A 17,414-nucleotide genomic window follows, 5' to 3' on the forward strand; every position below is an offset into this window, starting at 1 on the left:
AATTCTGGGGAGAAAAGGGGGCAGAGAAGACAAATCTTCAGGGACCAAAGAGGAGCTTGATCCCATGGGACTTTGGAGGAGGGCTAAGAGCAGTGGGGACTTCGTATGTGATACATATGGTGAAGCAGGAAGAACTTCCCTACAGGCATGTTTTTTTTGTTAGGAAAATAAAGATTACAGAGCTCTTGTATGGTCATTAAGAAAAGGTCAAGCTTAAAGCCTGTGGTGTCATTAATGTAACAGGTAGGCTAAACATTAAAAGGAGACAGCTTTGGGAGGAAGGAAAGGACTCTGTGTCCCCCAGGCTGCATATGTACACTACTAGCAAGATACTAGTTCGAACCAAGATGTTTCCAGTTTTTACACTTCAGCCCCCATTTTTAAACGCCATTTGCCCTTACAAGGAAAACAGCCTGAGAGAGGATTTTGTTACTGCCTGATGAATTTTATACACTGTTTTGGGGAAAAACCAAAATCTGCAATTCCATTATTCGTATGGAGAAAAACTTTGAGCATTGACAACTGCTGGAGTTGCCTTCTGTTGAAAATCATTGGAGATTTTTTTTCCTGTAGGCTGAACGTGAAGAGACCCACTAATGTGACTTGTACAAAACACAGCAGTTAAGGACGAAAGGTAAAATGAACGCCTTTGGGCTCTCCCTTGTTTTGGGCCACCAGAGCCAAGTTCTGTGTGATGCTGGCTGCTTTGAAGTGGCTGGCTGCAGCTCACGCCTGCCTTCGCCACGCTGTCTGCGTGAGGGTGTGGTGTGGAAGGAGCAAGAGGAATCCTCCCTGACCCAAGGATGGGTCTGCTGATGGCCAAGACAGCTTGATGCTGGGCAGTGACAGAAATCTTCTGTAATGTACCTTAACATCTGGACCATGTAATCTTTTTCTGATTCAACCCATTTCTTTTATCATGTGAAAATACTAAAAACAGATCCAAAGCCTCCATGTATAATTGAGGCTGTAGCTGTTGTGTTTTTTTTTTTTTTTATTTGAGAAAACCTTTATAGCTCCCTTTAGATTTTGCTGCTCATGAATTATAAGTCTGCTCTTCAAAGTAGAGTAATGCAGCTTTCTGGCACTGGGAGCTGTCACATCTCCTGTAGGAAGGTAGGCAGTCTGATGGCTCCAAGCTGTATAATTGCAACAGCCAAAGAAAGGATTCACTTTTTCCTTTCTAGGGCACACAATATGAAGGGACGGACAAGCTAACTTTACACTGTCTCTCAAAAACATATTTCCACGCTGTCCTTTCTAGCTAATTCCATTTCTGTTGAATGAACAGAGCAAGGGTAGGAGCAGCACAGATCTTGCCTTGTTCGCTTTCTTTCCCGCAGAGCACTTTGCATGTTGCCTCCAGAAAGTCCAAGCTCTTGTAGATGTTATGTGGGTCTACAACCACTTTCTGCAGGCCACTTGGAAGGACAGGCTAAGTGGGAAGAGTGCAACCTTGGTCTCTAGTGATCACAGGGAGCAAGGAGGGGGGTGGTAACAGGGGTATTTTGAGGGTAGAGCGCCATAGCTTTGCTACGAGGAGGGATCATCCCGCCGGAGCCTCCCAGCATGTCCCCTCTGCAGCTGGCAGGCAGCTGCAGTGGTGGGAGTGCCCATAGCTCTGCAGGCACCGCTGGGAGAGGCTGCAGCTTCCTGAACGCTGGCAGTGTGCACTCCTGCCCAGAGGCAGATGAACCAGTAGCTATAGGGAGCAAAGGAGCTCATGGGTATGGAGGTCAGAAGGATGTTATAAGACCACTGTGGGACGTAAAGTTCTCTTCCTGGGCTTCTTGGTTTTGGCTGCTTTTATCTCTAGGGGCAGAGTGCCCCGTCTATGTTTTCATAGCCTGTAATAACAGATGCTTTTTAATGAGTGCACAGACAGACAGCCTATTGTCTGTGTTTGTGCCTCAGAACTGCATGGTGGGAAGGGCTATTGGCACTTGCTTTTGTTTACTCTGTTTCTAAGGACATGTGGTCCTTAGAAGGATGAGGGCCTTTCTGTCTTTCAGGTGTTTTTATGGGCCAGGCCAGAACATAGCCCGTTTGTGTGTTATGTTTTTCTCAGAATAACCCAACTTATGCCACCACCTGAGAAGGACCTCTGCGTACCTTTAATCTGAAGACTCTGAAGGTTATCTAAATGGCCCCAATAAACAAGGGTGGCCTATCTGAAAATATTTTCTGTTTGTGAACATTGCAATGCAGGCTGAGCCTAGTTAGAAAGCTTGGCTTGTGTGTACATATTTTCTCTTCTTTTAGTGTCCCAGCGGGGCAGAGAGTCCCTGGAAGGCTATCAAGCATGGACTGGCTTTCAGACCTTACTCCTTGCCAGCAGCCTCTCTGTGAGGCCAATAAAATTTGTTTGCACTTGACAACAATAGAGTATTTTTTGCGCTTCACAGTGTGTCTCCTCAGTACTAACTGCTGTTTGGGAAGGCCCTTAGGTCTATCCCTCCCCTTTATCCCATGCAGCATGAAGATGCCACCCTTTCATGCCCTGTCTCTAGAAGGTGGCGACTGCTGTAAATTTTGGGGTGGGCTTACAGACTGGCTGGAGAGGAGTTACTTCCAAGCACAGACCTAGGAGGCATCAAAGGAGGGATAAAAGCTGGGGAAGTGGAACTTAGCTCTGAAGTCAAATAACTTACGGGTGAAGGGTGCTCTTTGAAGAGGCATTGAGATGTGGTAGGAGTGTGGGGCAGCTAGATGTTCTTCCTGTAGGGCTAGGATGCAATCCCCTCTTGTTCACCCCTTTTCCCACCCAGCCTCTGCCACCCATGCCAAGGGGCCAAAGGAAGAAGGCTGATCACTTATGGGGGAGGAAGGGCATAGGGGAACTTCTAAGGGGATGTGAAGGCCAACTCAGAGTAGAGCTACATGTTCCATCTATCCTGCTAAATGATGCTTGGGAACTTGTGTTTTCGAGTGGTCGGATGGGAAGATATGTCCCCCTGCAGCATGAGTCTTACTCTTCTACTCTCCTCCTTGCTAGAGATTTTAAATAAAAAGGCAAGCAGAGGGCAAGTGTTTATAGTTTAGCCAGTGTCTCTCTTTGAAACACACTGGTGTGGGACATAAGCATATGACTAGTGTGCATCGCAGCATGGGGATGGCTCGTGGTGATCAGGGAGGCATTTGAGCACACCATGCAGCCTTGCTGGTCAGAAAGGAGTGATCTGTTCTGCAGGGCTGGAGCTCACTTTGGCACTGGGCCATGCAGAGGCCTTTTACTTTCCGAAATTGTCAGCCCCAGGTTGATCACCTCATGTCTGGAGGGCAGTGTGGTCCCAGGAGCAGTGCTAACCCCGAGTGCCCAGGAGGCTGGGTGGCAGCGTGCTCCAGGAGCTCTGCCCTGTTCTTAGTACAGCAAAGGGTGTTTCACCAGTCTAGGGTAACACTGAGAGTGGTCAGGCACTAAGCATTGCAAAAGTTTTTCCTCTCCCTCTCTGTGGCCTTCAGGGAAGATTTTGGATCCTTTTTCTCTTTTTCTAGCCTTATAAGATGCTAACTGTGGATGCTAAAAAGATCAGGATAGGCTGGAAAGTAGGCCATGGGTTTGTGCATAGGACTGATAGCATACAGCAAATGTAAAGGGGCAGAGCCTTCCTAAAGGGTGCCGTAATGAGCTGTGGGACGATCCAAATTCTGTGCAGCAGGGTCTTGCTCATGGCAGTCTCAGGTGCCCTACGAATTTGTGAGGAAAGCTCCTTTGCTGAGATGTGACACCCTTGCTGGCATAGCAATCCATGGAGCAGCTGGGCAGACCCCACCGTGAAGAGAAGACAAGCCTTATGCTCATGGGATTGCTAACCTGATAGTTCGCTGACCGTAGCTCTTTCGCTCACAGCATCTTCAAAACCTCACACAGATGCCTTTTGCTGTGCTGCGCGTGTCAGTTCTAAAACCCTTATAAAATAAAATACTGTTCCTGAGAAGGATAATTATTACAGGTCTTACGATCCAGAAAAGTTTTCTAATAACTCAGATCTACATTGCCTAAATTATTTTGCAATGCTAAGAAAATGACAGCGTCTCTATTTCAAAAATGGTCAGAGAGAGTTATATTTAATACATTTGTCTAAAATACTACACAGTATATTTTACTACTGTGCAATAAAAAAAAAAATAATAATGTGAATAGTTATATCTTCCTCAAGCTTAGCAGCTGGATCTCTTTTTAAAGTCTTAAGAGCTTGATTTGCCCAGTTCTTGTAAGGGACAATTAAACTTAATGATCTCCACTTCAAAAAATGACCTGTGATTTTGAGAATTTTCATGTAATGGTTTCCCTACTTGAAATATGTCAGAAGTGCTTTATTGTTCAAACTGATACTGTTTGGTAGTCCTTGAAAAGCAAAATGGAAACATCTCAAGGAGAAAGAGCCAGCTTTTCCGATATAAAGGGCAGACACACCATACTAGGGTAAAGCTATTCTTACAGAAGCATTTGCCTTTTGGTTTGAATACATGTAACTAATTGCAAAAGGTGTTTCACTGAGTTTTTAAACAGGAGAACATAAACTTTGGAGAAGAAATGTGTATTTTAGTTAAAAGGGAACTAAACTCATTTTCTGATGTTGCTTCCTAATTTGTACAATAGCATGTTGTGACATTTCCATTGTAGCTGTTTCACTTCCGTACTAGATAATTTGTGTGGTCAGTCTGGTAAAAATTAGAAGCTTTAATGAAGTTTTCTGGATCATTTATAATCTGATTTTTTTTTAAGATTTAAAATTGCTGGCAGCATAGGAAACCTGAAGGGCTAAAGGAGAAAAAGCAGCAGAAACCATCTTACGACTCATGTTTTTCATTGCACCAACACATCTCTTTCAGCAAGTAGTTCATATACTTATTTAGTTTTGGGAAGGATTATTTGTTTGAAAAGGATACAGAACAGCTTCAGCTGCCTGTTACTGATAAATCAACTTTCCTGGATGTTGACTGACTCCTTTGGAGCTTTGAAATGTGTTTGCTTAGCTGAACAAGATAATGAAAAGCAACCCCATTAATTATATCATTAGTCGTATTTAAGTCAGCATTTACCACACCACAGTGCTGTACATGAGAATTAGGTCTTGCTCCTGTTGCATGCAGGGGCTCCATATACTGGCACTGAAGTCAGTTAGATGGTTCCCATGAAGCAAGCATGCAGTTTTTGACAGGGGACAAAACTGAAGTCTTGCTCTTTATTTCAGGCCATCAGCAAAAGCTGAATAAAGCACAGCAAGATAAAATCAATTAGCAGTTGATGCCTGCACACAAAATATTTTTATGCTATGGGTTTAGTGCAATGCTCTCTGTATAAGTATCATGATTCATTCCATTCTTTAATACAGTTAAACAATGGGTGTTCCTTAACAAGGGACATCCTTATACATGCTATTTTATGCATCTTGGTAAGTACAGGCAGCATTCACTCTTGACAGCTATAGATCAAATTACAAGCAAGCCACAGAGAATTATGTTTCTGCAGAGGGAACCCTTAGTCCCCTGCTGGGCTCCTGTGAAAGAGGTGGCCAAAAGCCAGCTAACTTTGCTCCCCAACTGCAAGGAGCCAGGCTGCATTACACTGCTGGCAGCACTCAGTATCCCCGAGGAGGTTTTTTCTGAGCAGAGTCCAAGCGCAGCCACCACCCAGGGCTGCACGGTCTGGTCTGCAGCTGGGGGAAGCTCGCTCTGCAACTCGTGGCCGGGGCGGTGGCCAGAAGACCCAGCCAGGGCAGCTGGAGCCTCGCCTCTTCCAGCCACCAACGCTGCTCCTGCAGGACATGTCAGTGTCAGTGTGGGTGCCACCACATCCATGCCTGTCTGTTCGCGATCGTCCCCACGGGCCGGGGGAACAGTTGACGCAGGCACTGCCTACAGCGTTGTCCTCATGGTTACGCCACATGAAGCAGCACTGGCCTGCTTAGGGTGCGAGACCCCAGGCGCTTGCTTCCCTGTTTGCCCCTGCCTGAGAGCATTTGGACCAATGAAAGAGTGCATCCCCATCTCACATTCTTCCACAAAGAGGAGAGTGAGTTTTACACTGCAAAAATTTGCTTCACACAGGTATAGCTGTGCTCTCACTGTGGATTGTATAACTCATTTGGTAAAATGGACAACCCAGTGATACAGTATACAGAGCAAATTTATAAATAAAACCTTTATTGTGTACAAATGAGAAAGAGATTTTAGTATTATATAAGGCCATGACTCAAAAGGGAGTGGTGGTGGGGATGCCTTTACCAATTTCTATTCTGACAGTTACCGTTTACAATTACCATTTCCATTGTTCACCAAAACTTTTGCAGCCATGCTTAATATTGGTTTTCAAAGTTGCAGCTGATGTTCATTTGTGCTCTATGCTGATAATCACCTCCTGCAAGACATATGGGGTTTTATATATATATATATACACACACACACACAGTAAAAGTGGTATTTCTTTAAAGGTCTGGTGGAACATCTCAAATTCTAGTAATGAGCTTGGCGAGGCTACCCTTTAAAAGATTCATGAGTGACCAGGGAAGATTTTTGTGGGTCTTTTTTTTTTTTTCTTTCTTAACAAAGTACCCAAGATGGCTGCAGCTCTATTAAAAAATCCATCCAAATGACTGTTTAGGTAGAGTTCAGTGCCAACTTTCATTTTAGCTTCAACTTAGCACCTCTCATTAATTTCTTACATTCTTCTGCGACTGAGGATTTCCATATTTGGTTTTACTCTTGGATTATGTCAGAAAAGTTTGAACAAAATTGTTTCAGCTAAATGAATGTGAAAAAAAATATATCTTCCATATGTTGTTATCGAAATCTTCTGCATCTGTTTAAGTCAAAAATGGCAAGCCAGAAATCTTTATGTTGGCTTATGATATAGCCTCTTCAAGAAAACACTCTTGGGTTGAAGAAAATTGGTTAAGTAGTTTTAAATCAACTTGTCATTTTTCTGCATACTATGTAGACCTCTTTCATTTTTCCCCTCTCTCTTTTTCTTAATTTAGTTTTAAACCCTTGTTTAAAATGAGTTTGCCAGGGATTCATTTACTAAGAATATCTTTAATGACATCTCAGTTATGGATACATTTGTCAAGAACCCCAGCTGTTAAGGCCAATTGACTTGAAAAAGCCAGAGTGGATGCCATTGCTTCAGTATATGAGGGATGAAAAGGTTTAGAGTGTACTGTCAGCTATTTCCCAGTTCATACCAGTTTAAGCTCAGACCTGGTGACCTTACTTAAGTCAGTAATCAGACTGTTTCTTGCCCTTTTTATCTAAAACGGAGAAATAACATACAAAAACTAGGCTAAATAGAAAAGTTGACAAATACCCACTTAAAAGTCAGAAGATCACAAGGGCTGAGGTTGCTACAACAGTGCTAAGACTTCACACCCTCTTTATATTCTTATAAAGCTTACAACCCGCTTTGACAAAAGCCCATGTTTAGAAAAAGAATAAGCCTTTAAACTCAAGTACTTAAATCCAGGAAAAAGTAAGACTTAAGGTAGCTCATTCTCTGGTCCACTAAGTATCTAATAATTTGGAGCCCAATGCGACAGCCTCAGTGAGAGAGATATTAAATTCTCCCTTTCCTACTCCTTCTCTCCTGCAAGAGTGAATACATTGGGGAGGGCGGGGAGGACTTTTCAGTGAGATGGGTATTCAAATCTCTTCAGGCAAGCATGTAAGCTTGCCAGCAGTTCCCAAGAGCACTCTGACTCTCAGCTATTGTAAAAATAAGTACATAAAAACATACATAGAAAGTCCCCCACATCCTTCCTTTCCCCTCTTTGCTGTGTTTCCCACTGGCTAAACAGGGCAGCTGGGAGCAGGGCACTGGAAATGTCTTTCCCAGGTAGCTAACTTTCTCCAAGCATTATAAAGGGAGCCTAGACATCAAATCCATATGTGAAGTCAAGGAGTTATGTTATTCCCCCTTATATAAGGAGAACTACAGTGCAGAGCGATTAAAAACAAAATTTCTAAACGGTTCACTACTTCTGCATTCCTCATTCTTGTGTAAAAAACCTTAAATACCAAAGGACGGACTGTTCCCATTTTGTTAGGCTAGACTGCTAAATAGTCAGACAATCTGAATAAAAATGCATGAAGTACTTCTAAAATGTTGGACTGATCATTTGCCCAAGGTTGTATGGCAAACCGGCAGCCAAGACAGTGGCAGAGCACGTTTCCCTGGGACTCCAGTTCAGTGTTTGAGCACAAAACAGTCCGTTCTTTTCTTTGTTCCTACTTTGCTATCTGAATTATAGGGATGTAAGACATAAGGGACGTCAACCTCATTCTGTTCTGTTTTGCAGAGCACTGAATTACTGTTTTATTTGCTGATCTACTGCATAAATAAGCACATCTCAGATGGTTACAGGCATATGAGAGGTTGGTACTACTGAAACCCACATGCTGGCTGAGGCGGGCATGTTACAAAAAATCCTTCATGTTTGGGATGACATTATTAAAGTTTCCGTGAAAACTGTGTTTGTTAAAAGAAGCCAAGTTAAGTTTTCATGCGTAACTTTATTTTTGACAGTTTCTCAACCTTGGCTTTGTATTTTGTTTGCATTTCCTTGTTTTAAGAGGAAACTGGGCTTATAACAGATATCTGGAAGTCACATCCCTGCATGTTGTTTTAGCAGATAAATGAGAAACTTTGATACCTTAAAAAGAAAGAAAGGGGAAAAGAGTGTTCGTTCTGAAGTGCTCAGACTGACAGGAGTGGGGAGTCAGGGAATCTCAGTCTCCACCTTGATCAGACCATGGTGATTACTGCTCATGGAGTGACGGAAATCCACCACACTCCCTGTTGGCACTTGGGTGATTAATGAGCTGACACGCACAGAAGCAGGTGGCTGAATTTCCCTTGAAATAGACCAGTTACACTCATAGAAGAGTGTTAAAATGTATACACTAGGAGAAAACATCAAACGGAGTGGTGTGTGTACTGGGTAGACATAATATGTAATGACTGAAATTATGATGGAGCACCTAACACAACGGTCCCTGAAACCCACAACCTGTTCAAATGTGGTCAGTACAGTGAGATAAACAAGATCATCACTGCTGCTGTTTGTAGACTCTCTATATATGTATATATGTGTATACGTACACACACACTACATTATAGCATACGTATATATATAAAAGAGGTTATAGACTATGAAAAGGTGGATCTGGTTTTAGCAACTGAAGATCAGTGCAGAAGGGAGAACTCAGTGAAGAATGATGAGCATCTCTCTCTTGGCCGAAAAATTTTCTTTTCTGATTAATCTCTGCTGTTGGTCAGCATGTTACAGATGTGTTTGCCATTGTGTACAGTTGCACCCTACAACACTATTTAGGTATATAACACATTTACTGCAGGTCTATCATAAATTACAATATAAAACTATATTTGTAGATATGTAAATTGCTACATTTAGCAGATGGGTTTTGTACCTTTGGTCACCACAGACACTTCAAGCGGTTTAATGCCAGACGCTAAAGGACTGGGACACTTTTACTGGTAAACCAGTTCCTCCTCATGAAACCAGAACGGCAATATTTCAGTGCTGTTTTGTTTGCAACTCTTTTTCTATACAGGCTATAGATTTTAATGGGGATCTCATTTTTTGCTGTGAGTATATAATACCTAACTCAACAGAGTCCACCCTTTAGACTGAATAGTTAATATGTAATGGAATATTATATTATTATTTTATAAAGTAAATGATAAAAACAATTGATTTATTTCCAAAATCTGTTTCTGCTTTGAGACCTTACTGATAACCGCATCAAGAATAATATGTGGCTCTGTTAGTGCATGTGTATTTTTATTTAGTTGGATGTTTATACATATGTATCTCATGAGGTAAATTCTGGACAACTGTAATTGTACCCTCCCTTTCCTGTATACCAACTTAACTTTTACTGAAACACAAGACAAAGTTTTCCCTGGTCTCTCAAGACCTTTTGGAAATCACTACATTGAATTAAAATTCTAAAGCAAAGATAAATAGGTAGGGAAGGCACCTTGAGCTGTGCTTTTGACCACCACTGGCATTAAGGTAGGATAAAGACAGACTGTCCCTTTCAGATTATCTGTTCTAACCTCAAACCTTCACAGGGAAGAAGGTTTTCCACAACTTTCCTGTTGTGTAATCTGTTAGACCATTGAATTATGCTTGTAGTTAGAAATCCTTTCCTAAAACTTAAGCAATATCCTCTTTCTTACAAACTATACTAATTATTTTTGGTCCTGCCTCCAGCTGACACAGAGAACAACTGATTTCTCTTCATTATAACCTTTCACGTGTTGAAAAAACAAATTAAACTCCCAGCCCTCCAAACCTCTCTTTACCTGGAGTATATAAACCTATTTTTTTTTTTCTTTGTAGAGCCTGTGTGTTGCTTTCCTGTGCAATTTCCATATTGCCTAAGATTGTTCTTAAAGTGCAGCTGTCTTAAAAGATGCTCAAAATGATCCTGTCAAGCCCTTGCCTCTGCACTCGGAAGAGGACTAATGCCTGACTGATACTGCCTGTGAGCCACCTGAACCCCAGGCTCCTTTCCTGTTGCCTGTGTAGCCCCCATTTTCTGTTTCTGAATTGGATTTCTTCTCTTTCCTGAAGCATAGACCTTTTCTGAACTTCTGCTTGATTTCTGGATCATGCCTCCAGCTTATTACCATGTGAAGTCCAATAGTATTCTGAGTTCCCTTTTCTGTGCACTTCCAGTCCTCCCGGTATGGCAGCAAACCATTGACTGTTATACTGTGAGGTTATTTTTTTTCAGCTGACTTTGCTCAGCACCTGTTTTCCTAGTTCTTATTTCCCTGGCCATGCTTATGAGAATGTTGCACAGGCTAGCATTGAAAACATTAGCGAAGTCAAGATCCATCACAGCTCTTGACTCCCACTGAACTACCAGGCTGGATATACTGTCAGAAGAGAAAATTACATTGACTTGACATGTTTTATTCTTGTGAAGCTGATCTTGACTATTTTGTACTATTTTATTCCCCTATAAATGCTCTAGTGTATTTTCTGTTCTCTTAGTTGACTACTTTGTCTGTAATTTCCCTAGTCCTTGCTTCATAGTGTTGTGGTTCCACATAACACTCATGTCTCTTTGTCCTTCTGCCAGTCCCTCCTTTTTCTTTTTTTTTTTTCACTCCCCAACCACTTCTCACTCCTCTTTTTCCTCAGCTCTTTTGTGAAACCATACCTAAAATCAGTATCGTATTTGCCTTTCTCCAGTTCTCCAGACTATCCCATTTCTTTTTGTTGTCAAAAGCTCTCACTAATGGCTCAGAAATTGTACGGCTAATTTCCTAATGCTGTGTAAAATCCTTTGGCTACTACTTTTTTTAATTAACTTATTCTTTCCTCCTCTCGGCATGTTGTAGATAGAGTTTTCCAAGTTTAACACCCTTGGTAGCAGCAAGTGCTAGATGTCTCAGTGGTTACATTGGCTATAACAATTTTAGGGAAATTCCCTCCCATAGCTCTCCCATGCTGCTAGCAATACAGAGACTATAAATATAGCCAAACCACAAGCATTTTTACCACTTTAGCTGATTTATGCAACATGATGGTGAAAGTGTCATCAGGCAATCCCTGCACTACCGTTCCTGTCTACTTTAGAGGAAAAGTTGGAGAAGTTTTTAAACTTGTGATTTGTGGGTAAGCGCCTCTGATAAATTTGGCACAGTGTGCTAGAAACGATAATGAATACAATCAATTTAACAAACCAGTGAGGCCATTTTCTTTCAATGTTCAATGCCATGTGAAAATAAATATGAAAAACCTCTAATAGATGTGCTTTTTCTTCTGTTTAATGCACAATATACACATGCATCTCATCAGGCTGCTGGGTCATGAGGACTCATGGCATTTCTGAAGATGGGTCTGAATCAATTTCCCAGTAGTACCATTCTCTTGTTTTTCTACAGTAAGTCAGCTGGAATACATAAATTTTCTTTTGATATCTGTAGTTTTAAAACACAATTTGGACTGCACAAACTTCTTATTAATACTCTTAGGAATCACAAATAATAACTGGAAAATTCAGGATGTTAAGGCACTTTCTTAATAGAAAAGAAAATCCATGAAGAATCTTCATTTCTGTACTTTAATATGCCAATATTTAATAAAGGTGAGGATACATTTTGATAAAGAATGAACAGCCGCAAAAAAAAATTCATATATCTACATGCAAATATTCTCCCTAAACTAGGCACCTCCCTTCCCTCCTTCCCAAAAAGCCACACTACTCCCAGGGTGGGAATTTCTGCCAGTGCACAAAACAGCCACTCGGAGTAAAATGTATTTTACTTTCAGTACATGAAAATAGCCTCCAAGTGTCACTAGAGAGCTATCGATAATCTGGTTCTAGCTGCATTTTAAGGTTTTGGGACTTCGTGATCTTTTCACTCAAGAGCCTCTTCTAATTTAATCCTTCTTATTGCTTAAAATGCCCATCCCTATGTATGGCGATGAAAATGCCCTGGCCACTTGTACGCGGATGGCAAGTCTTTCAGTATCACAGTTCAGGTTTTATGAAGGCAAAGAGCATGAAGTGAGAAAAGAAACTTGCAAACATAGATCTTAAAAAAAAAAAAAATAAAGGAAGTTGGTAATTAATTCCCTCCCCCTTCATAATCTTGACCAAGACAAATAGAAATGTGATTTTAACAATGGTAGGAAGTGAAACAGCCTAACCTTTCTGCATTTAGCCTGGAAGCTTTTTCAGAGCAGAGACTGTCTCTCATATATGTTTACACAGTGCCTGGCACAAGCAAGGCTCATATTTAATCTGGGGCTTTTGAGCCCGTATCATAATATAAATATTTCCTAATAGTAGTTCTTGTAGGAACGAACCTTTGTTTGCACTGCTGTTCAGCGGCGGTCCCTGGCCGTGCTCCTCCTTCGGGATTCCTTCCCAGCTGGCCACGTCACTGTCATCTGCTATTGGGTTGCCTTTAACGCAGTAGATTCATGTGAAAGGAAGACTGCAGTAAGATCATGGAAAATTTTAAAATGTCCAGTTTCACTTTCAAATGGTGCGTGTCTTACATATATGCTGCTTCACTCAAATGCTACTGGGAACATCTTGTGTTCAGCTCCCTTTTACAGTGTCATTTGAACTTGTGTGGCTTTCCTGAAGAGTTATGCCACGTGTGTTGCTCATTTTATCTTTGTCACAAAAGATAAAGAGTGTATTATTTCTCCTAAAATCCTCAAGAACAACTTAGCACTTCCATCTTCTGCATCTCTACATGACAGAGCCACGCAGAATGCTTCCAGTGATTGCTTCTTGCAGTTACACCTGGTATGTCTACCATGAAGCATTTAGGAGGAGAGAAACTTCAAAAGTACTCTTTTGTTTCTACTTCTATATATCCACAGATTATTAAACTAATGACTATCACAACATGTATGCAATAACAACAACAAGATTCAAGTCAAAGCTCTAAAGCCTCTTTAGATTAGATTAGATTTGCACTGGGATTTAAACAGAGAACAGTTGGCTTTGAATCTCTGTTCTCTGTTTATTAAAGTTGATGGTCCTATTCTAACATCCCTGGAAAGGTATCTTCCCCTTTGTTCTCCCCTTTGGCCCAATTTATAATAACATCAGAAGCTCCATGCTCTTGAAATGACATCTTTGCATGCAGGCAACACAAAGACAAAAAATTTACCAGATAACACAGCACTCAGTGGATAACAATGATCACCAAGAAGTATCGTTTTTACATTGAAAACAGCAAACTTTTCTGATTATTTATCCACATTTCTGCATCATCGCTTCAATGTATAGGCTTGTCGAGTATTAGACAGACTCCATGTGGTGGTGGCAGGGGAAAAGCTAGGCCTGATGAACCTCCAGGGTATAAACTCTCACATGTCTAATAATGAGGATAACTTTCCAGCAGCATCTAATTTTTGTCATTTGTGACAGCAACACGTGAAAGTGCTCCTGTCCGTTTTGCCAGTGTGGTCCTGTGTGTCTTCAGTCTCTTAACACAGCCACTTTCTTGTTCTTTTACTGCACACACTCCATTTTGGGTGGAAAGCAGGTGGATGCTGCCTGGAAGAATCAAATGCATTTCTGTTATCATTAGCAACATTTATGGGGGAATTTTAGAAGCGCTTTGTATTGGTTAACTTCCCTCTCACAGATCTCAGTGACAGAAGAATAATAAGGTCAAAATGAGACCTTCACAAAATTCCTTACCTAATTTAGTATACATATGACATTGTTTTTCCATGTGAGCGTGAACTTGTAAAGTTAGGTGTTAAATACCAGAATAAAATATGAAAACAGAATTCAAATAAACCTATGCAAAAACATCCAGGGAAATGGATTCAGAGAAATTTTGGAACTGTTTTCTCTCTACTGGTTTAAGTTTTCTTGCTGGATAGTTATTAGAAACCAAAGACATACTTAAGATATGTAAAAGTAGAACCAGGGGAAAAAAAAATCACGTTTCTGCATGCGTTCCAAGTATCAGCCCATGATTTCTGCCATTTTGTTTGATTACTGAGATGGAAAATATTCGCTGCCCAGTCTCTGCAGAGGTACTGTGTCTAGTAAACTTGCTCTAACAGGCTCCTGAACTGCAATGTAAGGCTTGTGACCAGCCTAATGATTCATTCCCAAAAAACATTACCTTCATCAATTTTGGATTTGGTTTCCTCAGTGGTTTTCAAAAGGGGCTTGGCTTCACACTCCAGTGGAGACAGTGTCTCACATAATTAAATTATATTTTTTAAAGACAGAAGGTGGGGTACTTTACACCTATGACAGCCTTGCTCCAGAGGGCTAGAAAAAAATGCAGTTTCTTCCTTTAGTTCCTAATGTTTGGTGGGTCTTTTTTTCCTCTTGCTCTCCTTTTGTAAAGGCCCTGACTATGCAGGTCTTCGCTTACTGGTCCAGAACAGTTCTTTTCCAGTGAGGAGCCTATTAGGAACAGCTCCACAATGGGTTTTGCTTCCCTTGAATGGCAGGTCACCCTCGTAAGCGTGGTTTTTGTGTTATCAAATTAATTTAAAATATTCAGGGAGGTCTCCGTACCAAGTCTCAGAGAGATAACTACTCCAGTATAGGCTAGCAAGTCAATTCTTGCAGCTGTTACAGTTACTCAGCAAGTAACCATTTCCCTAACCAACAGATTCATAGGTATTTTATTCTCTCTCTCTTTTCTGGAAGCTAAGCTGTGAATTTCAGGAGACAGTCTAGTTTGGACTGTACCTAAAAATAAATCTCTAGTCACCGTGGTCTCCGCTAAGAGCAGCTATCAAATACTTTATTACCAATGGTATCAGCTGTGGTGCTGGAAAGAACCTCGGAAAGTAGCGTTGCTTGGCTCAAAACAATTCCTCTTCAGTGCTCTTCTAGTGCAGGTTATCACGTAGACAGCCACAAGAATTAACCTAAGAATCCCAAGTCCTGGAACATTTACCTACTTGGTGATAACAACGTGTACACCACCAGCAACGCTTCCCCCCGTATTGCTGTTCTAAAATCAGAATTGTGTTAGGCACCAAAAAAAAAAAAAAAAAAAAAAAAGAAAGAAAACCTCCTTTTTAACGGAATAATGTCTTTGCCACTTTATCGAAATTTATCATGGCTTTGAGAACTACTATTCCATGTATCTTGTTTGGGTCTTTCCAACTGGAAGTATTAATGTACTCTTTCATCTAGCATCTCAGTAGTCCTGTTCGGGACAAATATGTCATCCTATAACAAAGACTGAGGGCAAAGATGTATAAATAATACTTGCAACCCTCCTCAAGATTTTGAAATGTTCTGAAAGCATTAACTGAATGTTTTATGTCACCTCTACCAGATAACATTATCCATATCCTAAAATAGGGGCATTCTGAAGCCAAGTCTCTTGCTTTTGTATAGAAAGGGTACTCAATAACATAGCCCAAATTTACATATTCCTAACTCTCTACTTTATTCACGGGGCAACACTTTGGTCACTCATGTGTTTAGCTGTCATCAGCATTTTCATCCTGTTGCTGACCCTCCTTGGATCTTCCCAATAGGCAATGTTCCCGCTTCAGAGCGATCTCAACAGTTGTCTCAGTAAACCCATCATGAAACACGCTGCTACAGCTTCCCTTTCTAAATCCTCAAGCAAGCGACAGGCCTTAAAAGCTCACCACCACACTGGCTCTCCCCAGGGCGAGCTAATACAGAGACTTTCAGTATCCTTGTATTTCACCACAGCACCACCTCTTACATTCCTTTATTCAAGCCACATGAGGCTGCCTGGCCTGCTTGCCTCTGCCCTGCTGGACTCGGTTGCAATCGCAATAGTTCCCATTCATTGTCAATTAGCTGAGGTCCCCGGAATTGTAAAGAGGACAAATTAACCTCACTGTCTACAGTATGTTATAAACACAATATACTATTTTTCACTTGCTGCATACTTCAGGAAGGAAAGTACCTGCTTTATTCTATCCCAGTGACCTAAGCAGGGTAGAAAAATTGGCCATAACCTAGAAACAGGATGCTTTCAACTAGGCTACATCATTATGGAAAACACATTTTACCTCAGTCTCTTAAAAGCTAACAAACGAACACTGAAATGAGTCGGGTAGCGCCAACAATGACCTTTTACCACTCTTTTACTACACAAATAGCATGAAGACTGAATTCACGGGACTGATTTTGCAGGAAACCTTTAACTGGTATTACAGCTTCAGACTAGAACATGTATTATTCCAGATTTTTTTAAAAAAGCAATATAAAAGGACTCACAACTTAGAAAAACCCAATCAATCAATCAAATCAGATTAAAACCTTTCACCTTTATGTAATCATCTGCAAGTTCAAGAGTTAGCTGTTTCAAACAGTATTAGATAACAAAAAACTTTCTTAAAACACAGACAACATCCTCCCTCATAATAAAGCAGTAAAATACTCATATATGCAACGTTTGCATCAAATACAACCAACAGGAGTTTTTAGGTATGTCAGAAGTTGATACATGGACACTCGGTTTGCATACAGTGGTTGTGCACACAAGCAGGAAGGTGAACGCGCTCCAGCAGAAGCCAAAGCCTAGGCTCCATTTCCCTCACCCAGCTTGCCTTTCCCTTTTCTTGCCTTGCTTCCTTGCCTGAAGGCAAAGTCTCTACAATTTCACATTAATAACTATCAATCAGGACCAGACACAGACGTCGAGTACTTGAGGTCAGACATTGTGATTTGGAGAGTCTGAAATTAAGTTTAGATATTACCACGATAGGCATGAAATTTGAAAGGACTTTTGTACAACCAAGTTTTGACCTTGAACAAGGAAGACTGTTGCCTCGGTCTAAGTAAATAATCATGAAAGAAGTAAATCTCCAGAGTCCCTAGTCAGGCAAAATTAGATTCCAGTGTAAGTTTACCTAAAAATATGACATTGTTTCAGCACAACAGAA

Source organism: Platalea leucorodia (genome assembly GCF_965183815.1).
Source record: "Platalea leucorodia genome assembly, chromosome: 3".
Lineage (NCBI taxonomy): Eukaryota > Metazoa > Chordata > Aves > Pelecaniformes > Threskiornithidae > Platalea > Platalea leucorodia.